This window comes from Bacillus rossius (genome assembly GCF_032445375.1).
Source record: "Bacillus rossius redtenbacheri isolate Brsri chromosome 9 unlocalized genomic scaffold, Brsri_v3 Brsri_v3_scf9_1, whole genome shotgun sequence".
Taxonomy (NCBI): domain Eukaryota; kingdom Metazoa; phylum Arthropoda; class Insecta; order Phasmatodea; family Bacillidae; genus Bacillus; species Bacillus rossius.
Window position 1 is genome coordinate 4294115 of NW_026962012.1, and position 12369 is coordinate 4306483.

Below are 12369 nucleotides of genomic sequence, written 5' to 3' on the forward strand. Positions count from 1 at the left end.
AACGTAGGGTAGGTTTATGACAAATACAACAGCAATAAACATATGGCTGAGTCTGCTTTCATGTACACTTTTTTTTTAAGTTATCACTTTTAAAGCGGGTAAAGGGTACCTATCAAGTAGCTTAGCATTACCCAAAGTGAATGTCGTTCTCCAGAAAATGTTCGAACTATGTAATATTTGTATCACTGTTGCGTTACAGACCTGCAACTTTTTTCAGTGCGCGATGTCACTCTCATGTAAAAATATGTCGTGTTTAGCGCAAACGTGTTCGAATGAATCCACATCGAGCTGCCAAAGAATACCTATCGATGTCGGCAACATACACAACACACAATATACAAACCAACGTTTACAAGTGTATTCATACGTAAGTATAAAACTGGCGGCGGGCCATGATGCAGTTGGTTCTTCGCGTACAGTCCACTGACGGGATTAGAAGCGTCAAAGATCTTATATGGCTATTCTGTAAACTTGTATGTCATTTCACTGCCTGCTTTAGACAAACAACATCCATTACTTTTAGCTTTGGCTTGAAAAGAATTACTCCGGACAGCTTTCTTATATGACTTATTTCAGCTCCTCGTGCGACCAGCGTGTATACCTAATTTGTCCGCGGCCTTATCTTTGGGTGAAAATTATTTGTAAGGGAAGTTGTATCGGTAATGTTCATCATGTATTACATAACAATTCGACTTAGATACGCACATGTGTTTTTAAAATATATGTTTAATAACTTTCAATACAAAGTATGTGTTGAATTTCATGTATTGAATTTTTTTTTACATTATGTACGAACATAATAATCACAATATTTCATGAGAAATTTTTAAAACATTTTACAAAGTAATCTCTAATTTCTTCCACACCTCATGGTTAACCTTACTATTTTATTTCATGTTTCAGTTGATTTAAACTGTTTGGAATCATAATATGACGGACAATGAAGAATATTAGTTTCAGTAAATTTTATGAGAGGATTTACTTATTACATTAAATATACCTCAATTTTTACCTCAAAGGAAAATAGTTGCATATCATTAAATGATAAATATTTGTTTCCCATTAATATAGTTTATGAACATAACTTATTGTTATAATACCTACATTAGTTAAATTGTGTTTTTGTAATGCTCTCCTATTTCAGTAAAATTTTTGGGCAAATTGAATAGCATATAGTCGATCTTTAACATAAGCTTTTGGAATACATAAATATAATAAATTATGTTCTCGTGATTTTAACAATTAAATACTTCTTCGCATGAAAAAATTAATTAACTAAAAAATATTTCAGTAATTTATACTTAAGGACTAAAAAATTTTATTTTTATAATATAATAATATTGTATGTATGTATACTTTTCTGAAAAAAGTAGATTCAAGAAAACAAATTTTCTTTTTTTTAATTTTGTTCTTGAACTTACTTGACAAGCGATATTGAACTTCAACTTTATACTTTCGGTATAGCACTTTTCGATTTATTTTCTCCAAACGGGAATTAAAAGTAAAGAATAAATAACATTTTCCTCTATAATTATTGCAGCCGTATACTGAAAAGTTTAACTTTCCTTTATTTGCATGATGCGGAGCTCCTAACTACACAAAATTTTTGTTATTTATTTTGAACGTTGTATTTATGTTTCCTTACAAACTTAAATGAACCTCTTAACATTTAATTTCATCAAAAGTTATACAATGTAAGTATCAAGTTAAAATATTTTTAAGTGTAGTTGTGGCTATTTTGTTGTTGAAAATGACACTCTTAAGTTTGAATGAAATTGAGATATGATAAAATTATATTTGTAGTTAAAAACAGATAATTCATTTCAAATTCAATCTTTTGTTACATGCATATTTCCAAATAAATTTGACAATATATTAAATTCTATGCATTTGAATCTATTCGTATATTCTGCAGCATTAATTCCTTTAAGCAAATACTTATTACGTACAATGTACTTTTAGTCCTGTCGTATAGTTATGCAAAAAATTGTATCAAAAGTATTGTTTCTTCTATGCGGTTATGGTTTAAAAAGAAAAAAAAAAGTAATTTAATTTATTTTTAAATTCGGTTGTCAGTAAGAACACGTATTTAGTGTAATACGACATATAATATTGTGTTTATTAAAACATTACTATCGATAACTCCATTTTAGATTTATCTGTCTATGTTATATTTCAAATTGATTCTTTTTCTTCGGCTTATGACAGCAGCAAATTTTGTTTTATCGCATATGTAATGTTTTTATGTTTTGCATATTATAATTAATGAGTTAGTATTGTTGGCGGGTGAGGCTTTTTCACAAATGGACGCGTTCTTGGCGGCTAGCAGGTAGGACGCGTGTATTACGCAGGCTGGATAGGGAAGTACGACTGCGGGCGAGCTCCATGATAGAAGCAACGGGAGTAGTAGCACTAGGCTATTTGTATAGGTTGGGATAGCTGTGCGAATGGTAGAACAGACCACGGGTCTATGGTGAGGAAAAAGGTCCCAAGCTCGACATCCCGACGATGAGACCGTTTACGAACTGTCGATGGATCATCAGGAAAGTTAACAACTTCTTCAGAAACTTGAGTCCCTCTTTCAAAATTCAGTTTAATACCTGGAGATGACTATATTCGGTGTTCTACCAAGCGAAGCATACTCTTAATTCATTACTAGTTGATGTTTAATATTGTGACGCAAAATAAAATTGTGAATTAGCTTACTTTGCTCATGCCAGGTTTTACAAGTTTGGTCAAAGTTAATTAAATGAATTAAAATTGTGTCCCTTTGTTGCTGGCTACCCGCAAGAAATTATCATGGTGAATAATAATAATTTTAAGTCGACATGTAATATTATGATTTTTATGGGATTGTGTTTTGGTAATGGTGTGTGTAACTGTCTTGTGTATTTTATTACATTCACTTCACGTAACGAATTGTCTGAACGTAATGTTATTGTTTGTTTGTTTTAATATTTCGTTTTATTGAACAAAGATACATAGTTTGCCACTTCGAGCGACTACAGAAGTGACAATACAATTAGTTTACAGTGTTCCAAACATTTTAGTTTCCTCTACTGTACATGGGGCGAATATTTTTTATGTTATGTTTACTGAAACCATTTTACGCGCTAAGTGAGATGTTGCGATTGAGTAGAAGGGAAAATATGTCTTAAAACCCTGCGTAATGTTATGAATTCCATTCATTCGTTTACTCTGTGATCCGGAGGGTCTAATGTTAAGACTAAATACATGTGCACTTCCTCTATGTAGAGTGGCTTCATTGAGATGAAAGCAAAGCTCACGTTGATGAAATACTTATTAATTAAAAAATTAAAATGTTGTTTTATGCTTCAATTTCTGTTAGTGTCGTACACAGATTAGAAATGTAATGCAGAGTTCCTCAGTTTTATGTATATTGAAATTTGCGCATGTGTAGAGTAGTTATTAAAAGCATAGAAAACATATATGACGAATTGTTGTGTATTATTTCCATTAGGCGTGACCATGAAAATAGATAAGATTTTATCATTATGTGAAATCTACATTTTAAATATTGGCGTTTAAATATTTATGAAAGCGTGTGATCTTAAAGCACTATTTATCTATTTAGGAAGTAGGTAGTTTCTTTGATTTTAGAAGGGTTTTTTAAACAAACAACTAAATTAATTCAAAAATTTGAACTACTGCAAGCAAAAAATACTTTATTCCATTTTTATTTTAAAATTAGCCATTGTATTCTACCTTGCTTACACTCTATTATCGAAAAATATATTTTTTTGACAGAGATGAGTACCGTAAATTAATACACAAAACATACATGTTTTCGTATGATACAATAATAGCTAGTGACAGTGACGAAACCAAAATTATTTTGATAGTTTGTATAGAAAATCCCCAACAGTAGTGGTGGTATATTTAGGGATTTCTTTGTAGATGGGTACTATTCCACAATAAAAAGGAGTTATCGTCAATTATCAAAGCAGCCATATTTCGTATCTTCTTTGACAGCCTAAATACAGCACCAAATGACGTACTTGGCTAAAAATTAATTCCAGCTACATGCGTAGATTCCGGGAGGAGGGGAGAATCTCAGGGTGGCCCGAACCTCCCTGAAATAAAAAAGTCCGTCTGAGGGGGCCCGCTTGCATTTGCAAAATCTTCACGTTATCCCGTGGGCCTCATGGGAATCCTACAAATTTTCGCCCGTGATTCCAGCTATACATTTCACTGACACCTTGAGCACAACAGTCAGTGCACACTTAGTTCTTCCATACCACCCGCACTTGTCTTCGATAAAATCTGAACTCAGGTGGATTCAGCGTGACTGACTAAGCCTGCAGTCTGAATCCACCTGTAGGCCGCTGTTGCAACAGCTAAGAAATGTACACTGTTCGTAGTGAACAGTCTGTATGTAACTCGAAACGGGATTCCAGTTCATTCGTGTATACTTATTCATCATATTATGCAACGTTAAAGTCATTAAAAAAATATGCAAAAATAAAATAAAATGCTAAACATGTAATAAGAGCCAGAAAATAATAATATGCAGTAATATTTAGTGTAACTAAATATGACGTGAACCCTAGAATACAAAGTTGACGATGTGTCGTTGGTGGGAACACTTGTTTGTTCCTGACATTTTTTTTCTTTACAGAATTTAAAAGTAAGTTTGACATGCACTTTTTATTCAGGAAGTAAGTTAAAAATTTATTTGTCGTTATTTCGATTTAAAAAGTTGATTTGTGTCTAAGAGTAAAAATAATTAATATTATTTTCATCATTTTATTCCCAGTTTTATTACTCAATTATTAGTAGGACGTGATTTCTCGTCGCGGTGCGGAAGACTTTTATGAATGAAAGCATAATGTTCGTGCAAAACCATTCATCACACAAATGTCAGTTCGAAAGTATAATGTTGGAAATTTTTTTAATGATATAATTTTTGCATTTTTTCCCCCCTGAAAACACAAGCTAACACATCGATTGTTGGTGACGGCATTTTTTGTAATGTATGTAAATCTCTTAATTATGTAGAACGTTAATTAAAAAATAAAAATACATGTTTTAAACAGAATTGACGATTGTTTGCATTTCATGGATATGGACTGGATCGCAACACTAATTTAATGTTTCAAGTTAATAAACACTGTCAGGAAGCAAGCAAGGCAATGCGAGAACATTATCCTTTTGGTTGAATGTAGCGAAAGGGAAAAACAGTCACCTTTCTTGCCACGATCTTGTTCGCAGATAACGCAGGTATAAGTAGTAAATGGACTCCACACAATGACAACCCTCCCATTATTCCGCCCCCCCTCGCTGAAACGCCCTCTCCCCCCGCCGCCTCGGCGCAGGCGACAGGCTCAGGTATATCGCCCCGCCCAACCACTGGCCGTAGCACGTGGCCAGTGGCCCACCGCGCTAAAAATTTTTACTAGGGAGGCCCCTTAAGTCTTTACTCATCTTCGTCAACGCACCACCCGCCACCTAACTATAGGGTTCCGGGTTAGGGAAGACTACAAGTGCCCAGGCCTGCGCGCCTATTCATGCTTGGTTTCAGCCATGCAGGAAGGGTATCATGCATCATGTGCTTTGTGCCACGGCAGCGACTGATGCCATGACTAACTCCCGTATCTTAAATCTAAGACTATATAACTAGTTAAGTTGTTGGGCCCAGTTGAAACCCGCATGCACACAGGGAAAAAACCCCTGGGCTCATTCATGCGGGGTTAAATTATTGCAAGCACTAAGCGGGCAGGTTCAGTTCAGGACAAGAAGGATGGTGTTGGTCTGGGCAGGAAGTGTCAACCGTGCTGGGGTCGGGAGTTTGCGCCTTGCGGTCCGCGTTAGTGTTTGTGCGCTTCTGGGTTGGTACCAGTGGCGCATGCGCCCCTGGCGGCGGACGACTTCACTCGTCGCCCTGCGGTATGCCAGTCAGCGCGGGTCCGAGATTTTCACAGTCCAAGAGGAGCTCCGGGCAAAAGGTGGAGGGGAAGGTGGGGGAGGGAGGGGGTTGGAAGCAGCTTCTACCCGCGTCCAACTCTGTTACGCCACGCTGATTACTGCATCGCAACCCCCCCCCCCCCCCACACACACACCACCTTCCATTAGCCGGGGCGACAGGCGATGTCGCACGTAAACAGCCGCGTAATGTGAAATATGGTAATTCGATTCGCTTCGCGTTTTTAACGACTTCGGCGCCGTCACCCACGTTCATCCCACGAGCGTCAGAAACTGGGTCACAGGCGAGGTAGGTCGAAACATGCAGAGTGCATTTAGTATGATCTTACCTCGGGCACACATACGGTGCATGGAACTTCAGAAGAAAAAAAAACACACGTGATTTGAAAACTATTCAAGATATCAGATTGGTGTCTGTTTAAGAAACGCATTTAAGGATACGCCAAGGAATAATGAGTAGTTCTGTTTCCGAATTTCGTTTTTATAGCATAATGAACACTCGGTACAGATTTTTTTAAAGCACTCAAGAGACTTGCATTACACCTTTATCTTCTTTTCTCCGCCGTATAATATAATGGTTATCGCTCAAGTTTCATGTTTGCCCCGTGCACGACGAGAAGACTGCGCGACCGTTCAGAGCATTGCGCTTAGGGGCGATGGCGCGCTCGAAGCACCAGCGAGCGTCGCACAGATACACCTCGTGACTCCGTCCGGTTGGACGCACTAGCTCTGAAACCCCGAGGGGCGCTAAGGGCGGTACTGGCACCAAACTGTCGTGCATTCTTCGTGTCGGTAACGAGCCTCTGTGTGAAACGATGACTATCATTAGAGACCTGCAAAATTCGCGGTTTCGATGGCCTTCAGGATAGACTGCACATACCCCTGTACACTCGGGAAAATAACGCAAGTTCATTGGCTGCCGACTTGTAAGTCGTCTCAGCTGGTTTGTCTGTGATTTGATCCTTCTTTGGTTGAGGGTTTATAACTGGTTGAGATTCGTCCAGATGAATAGTAAGCCAATAGCAAAATTATCTAAGAGGTATATGTGTTTGAATTCTAGCCTATCACCGAATGAATCCGCGAATTTTGCAGGTCTCTAACTATCATGTTACACCACTATATAACTTACAATACTGTATTATTACTCGTAGGAGTAAAACTTTTGTCTAAATGCATTTTTGATAGGACCAGCTGCAAGAGGTGTAAAAAACAAATGGTGAAGGACAAAAAATTCGCAACTCCCTCCCTTCCACCATCCATTCGTTGAAAATATTTGTTAATCTTATAATATTTATTCAAAACTAATGAAAAATTTATTACAAGACAAATCATTGCTGCAAGGGGTAGAGAAAAGCAGAGGCGGAATTTATATATATATATATATATATTTTTTTTCCATATACCATGTATGCTATTAAATTCGTTCGTATTTATTGTAAACCCTTAAAAATATTAAATACCACTTTCGTGTGAAATAATTTTTTATACGACCAAACATTACTGCAAGGGGTAAAGAAATAACAAGGACTAAAGGACAAAAAATATTACTAACTCCCTTAGTATAGTAAATCTGTTCACATTTTTTGTAAATATTGTTACACTGTCCAAGTGTAACGGGCCGAAGGATGTGCAAGGGTACGTATGTGCTAAAGAACAGGAGGTTCGAAAACTAGAACTTTATTCACAACCTTCACACGGCGGCACCGAAATACAACTGGAAAAACATAGATGACTATTCGTGCCTTGTGGATCTCTGAAGGCCGACTTCAAGTCAACTTCGTTCAGGGGTTTGCTGTGAACAAAAAATATTGGGCGTAAACACTAAGAATAATAAAGTTTATAAAAGATGCGCAGTTAAAAAAAAATTATAAGAAACTTAAACATAGCCTATATTATTCTAAATTAGTCTTTGTAAAACTGCACTTCCGGTGTCATTAAAATATTATTGCTAATTACAATTTGAAAGTCATTATCTAGCAACGTACATGAAAATTGGAGCTCAGAAATTTTATCAAAATAAACAGTTGTTATATTTATGACTTGCGTTTATAGTCCTTAGTTAAGGTGTTCAGATAACCACTGCCGACTACTAGGTTGCTTTTGGCATGGCTAGTCGCCTCGTTCGTGATTGTTTTTATTTTATTTTATTATATTAATATCTGAATTAAGCTAAAACATTATAAGAAGCTGATTTTCAGAAAACCTCGTTGTCAGTTTTGGCTATGTAATGTAATATAAGAAACATCACTGCTGAATTTCAAGTCTTAAGAACATATGCCTAAAAAAACGATAAATTTTGATCTTTAACATTCCCGCAAAATTTTAATAGAGACGAAGACTGCATCGTCAATGCGATATCCGTTTCAATGGAAATTTTCAACCGAATTTGGGAATTTTGATCTTAAACTCCTTCGCAACTCCTCTGGAGGGCTGATTTTCGTAAAATCCTTTCTTAGCGGATGTCTGCGTAGCACAAGGAATACACGTGCCAACTTTTAAGTCTGTAGGTCTTATAGTTACGGAGAATTCGTGATAAGTGAGTCAGTCATTGAGTGGCATTTCTCATTTCTTCATACAAACTTTACTACCCATTGATGAGTAAACTTTAAAAAAAAAAGGGTGTCTGTAAAGTCTGTTTACGGACGATAGTTTAACGTGACGTCATAACAAAACATCGATGAAATGATTGCATACTTTTATGAATAAAATTGAATCATTTTTATTGAATTATCACTATTTTGTATTGATACAAAAAAGGAGTGAAATTAAATCTACAATTTCATTGATAAATGTACTTTTATTTGCACTCATTAATTAAAATATGTTTATTACTTTAACTATAACTTTTATACATGTTTGCTATTTAACTTCTTCCAATCTATGTTATTCTGTTAAGGATAGGACGATGATAGGAAAAGTAGGAAACGAATGGGAATGTTTCAAGTTCAATGTGCCTCGAAAAAGTAAAATCGTTGGTTGTTCCAATCGAGTGGAAAAGAGATAGATGCGGCGCAAGCGTACAATGAGCGTAACGGGACACATCGTAACGGGACACTTTTTCGTGCGTGCAGCCGGTGTTCATCGATTTATTAGACGTTTTCACGTCAAAAAATCCCTCAGGGCATCCCTAGGGCATTCAAGGAATATTTCTTTCAAATTTAAAATCTCTAGGTCCACCGGTTTAGGCTGTGCGTTGCCTGTCATTCAGTCACGTTACTGGTTTATGGGTCTAGATCAATATTAGTGTTATTCATGATTGCGTAGCAAACATTTTGTCACATTCTCTAATAATATGGTGCACGGTGGATTAGAAGCTTTTGAAGAAATGCCTATAACTACTAGAAAACTGCGAAACGTTTTTTTTTTCTATATTCAGAACCGTAACTTACTGGCCCTGAACTGTTGAAAGTTTGACGTTGAGTTATGGGACAGCCTGTATTTCGCATGGATAACTCCTTTTTATACAATCTCCCCTAACATATGTATGTGATAAAGATCTATTGTAGAAACCCCATCTCTTACCTCACAAAAAAACGACTTTCCTACAAAGTAACCATCTTTAATTTTTATGAAGCCAGTAGCTGCCTAGAATTTTGCAGAACCCTAGGATAAACAAATATATTTATACTTATATTTAAATTCAGAACTGTAGTTAATATAAAAGTACTTATTATATTGTAGATATGCCCGTTTATAGGCGTGCTAGAGTAAGTAACATATAACCTATAGGTCTTAATTGGTAACAAATATGTGGCTATTTCATGGTATAAATTAGATTAACGACCAAAAACAGGTGCAAGCTGTTTTGAGGGCTAGTCCACTCCACTGCAATAGGGGTGCGGGTTCGATTCCCCGTGAGGGAAGAACAAGTAGTACCTAGGTTCTAGTCTGTTAAAACGTCTAAGACGGTAACTAACGCTGTAAAATAAATATATAACATTTATTATTGAGAAAAGTGCAATTAATTCTGTGCCAGTGTGCATTTAAAATCCAAATTTTTTGAAGTGAAAACTTTTATAGGAAGGTTTGGATAGGGGGTAAATTCATGTAAGTCGTCATCGACATGGTCGACATGGTCACGTGACGTCAGCTGTGAATGTGTGTCTATGTCTATATATATATATATATATATATATATATATATATACACACACACACAGTGGTGCGCGCGCAGCCAGTACACATAACACAGGTCAAGTAATGCACACGACATATACCAATACATATCTTATTAATACGCGTCTTCAGTCCATGTAGATCAGTGTTGTGTATATGTGAATCAAATGTGTGTATGCAGTAAAATATGAGTATAAAATATATTAATATTCTCATATAGATATATAGTTTGGATAACGAATAAAACGGAGTCTTTGTAGCAATATAACCTCAAAATTAAGAACATAATTATTTATTTTTTTAATATCTACAATTACTATGCAATGCATATTTTATAGTAATTTGGGAGTTATTTTACTAACGTGATAACACAAATTTGTTGTGTGATAAAAAAAATTTCGTAAAAATTGCGAAAAAGTCCCTGATTTTTATCAAAAATTAATTTTTAAGTTTTCACTTCGGTCGGAAGTCCTCATAAATGCTTTGAATTTTTTTTTCTTGTAGCAATGTAACTGTTTGCAATGATTCATATTAATATATTCCCGTGGTCGTAACAAACTATTTATAGACTGCAAACATGATGGGCTTGATTGAAACCGAGGATCTTCAGCAAACATGTAACCAGCTGTTGCTACACACAGGTGCGTGTGAAACCTAGCTCACGAACCCACCTGCGCCTGCACTGCTCAGCGGAGCGGAAGGCTGAGCTAGGACGCAGTCATCTCGGGCGAAATAACAAGTAGCGCAGTGCGAGACTCAGAGAGGTAATTAACGCAGTGAACGCTGAAGCTAATTAGCAAATCCTCCGTGATCTACCAGTCCTCCAATAACGGATAAACTAGTGCAACCAGTTGCTCTTAAATGGAAACGGAAACCTTCATAAGTTTTTTTTTTCATTGGTACAAACTTGCGATTTATGCAAAAGCGTCAGGTTTTGTAACGTACAATATGTATTATTTCTGTGAAATCTATCAAAAAATGTATTTTCACGTTATGAAAAAAAAAATTTTTTTTTACATAGTTGCAAAATGATTTTCTTTTGGAAATACTTCTGGTAAAATTCCGTAATATTTTCACGACTCTACTGTGTAACACATGAAACATGTAATTATATCCCCATGTCAATACACGTTTGCATAGTGAACAGAAAAGTATCGTGTATTTTACACTGATGCACTTATGGTTGGAGCTAGTTGTTTGAGTGTCAGGAATCTCGTCGCCGCCGCAGCTGGGTGAACAAGCATTGACTCCCGGCGAGATGAATCAGAATTTTCTACAAGTCGGAAACGTGGCGGTCGTTGCCGGTGGCCAGCAGTGTTGACTCGAGGCGATCCTTTGTCTACGTCGATGACCCATTCACATCTCATCACCCTTTTATTACGACGTTGTGGACGAGACGTAAGGCTGTAATTAATTAATAATACCGGAGTTGCAAAACATATTTCCATAAACCTGCTTCCAACAGAGTAGTTTTCGATGACTCCACTCGTTTTCACCCCACGAATCACTAACAAGGGAATGTGGCTGCAGTAATTATGCACTAAATCTCCCTGCGAATCCCCAAAGGGGGTTGAAACGGTGTGTAGGAAGGGGTTAGGGAGGGGAGGGAGGGTGAACGCATTCAATCGCAGCCCGTCTGCGCGCACGCAGTGTCTTGCGCAGGCACTCAGCAGATTGAGTGACGTAACTTATCCCCCCACTCCCCCAATCCAGAACCCCTTCTCACCCCCAGGGAGCCATCAACCGCACCCATACTCCCCCCGCTCCCCTTGCCAAGACCCGGCCCGCCACGAGGAGACGCCAGTGTATCGACGCTGTCGCAGGCTCCCCCGGGGTCCTGACACCCCTCCCCCCACACACACACTCCTGAGAACATTACGAAAATTGAATGTGAAGCATGTGTCGGGTGCGAGGACCGCCGCCACCACTACAGCACAAGAAGAAAGAACCACGTGAGGAGATCACCGGTGAAAGGAAATAAAGAAGCAAGAGATAAAGACAGTCATGTCCGGATGGAAAGTGATTCAAAAAAACAAACAAAAAGCTAACTAGAGTAAGAATATTTTAAGATAAAATAACGCTGAAATAATATTAGAAGAGAATGCTTGAAGACAAAATACAGAAGATGAAAATAATGAAAATAACTGAATAGAGAAGATGCGATGGTTATTCAAAATATAGACAGGATTTTTTTTATACAGATTTATTTTTCTAGATATTTTCCTTCATCAAAAAGTCATTTCCTCCATTGCATAGGAAGATTTTTGATCCATTCATTACAAAAAAAAAATAATATGTTGCGTTATCTGC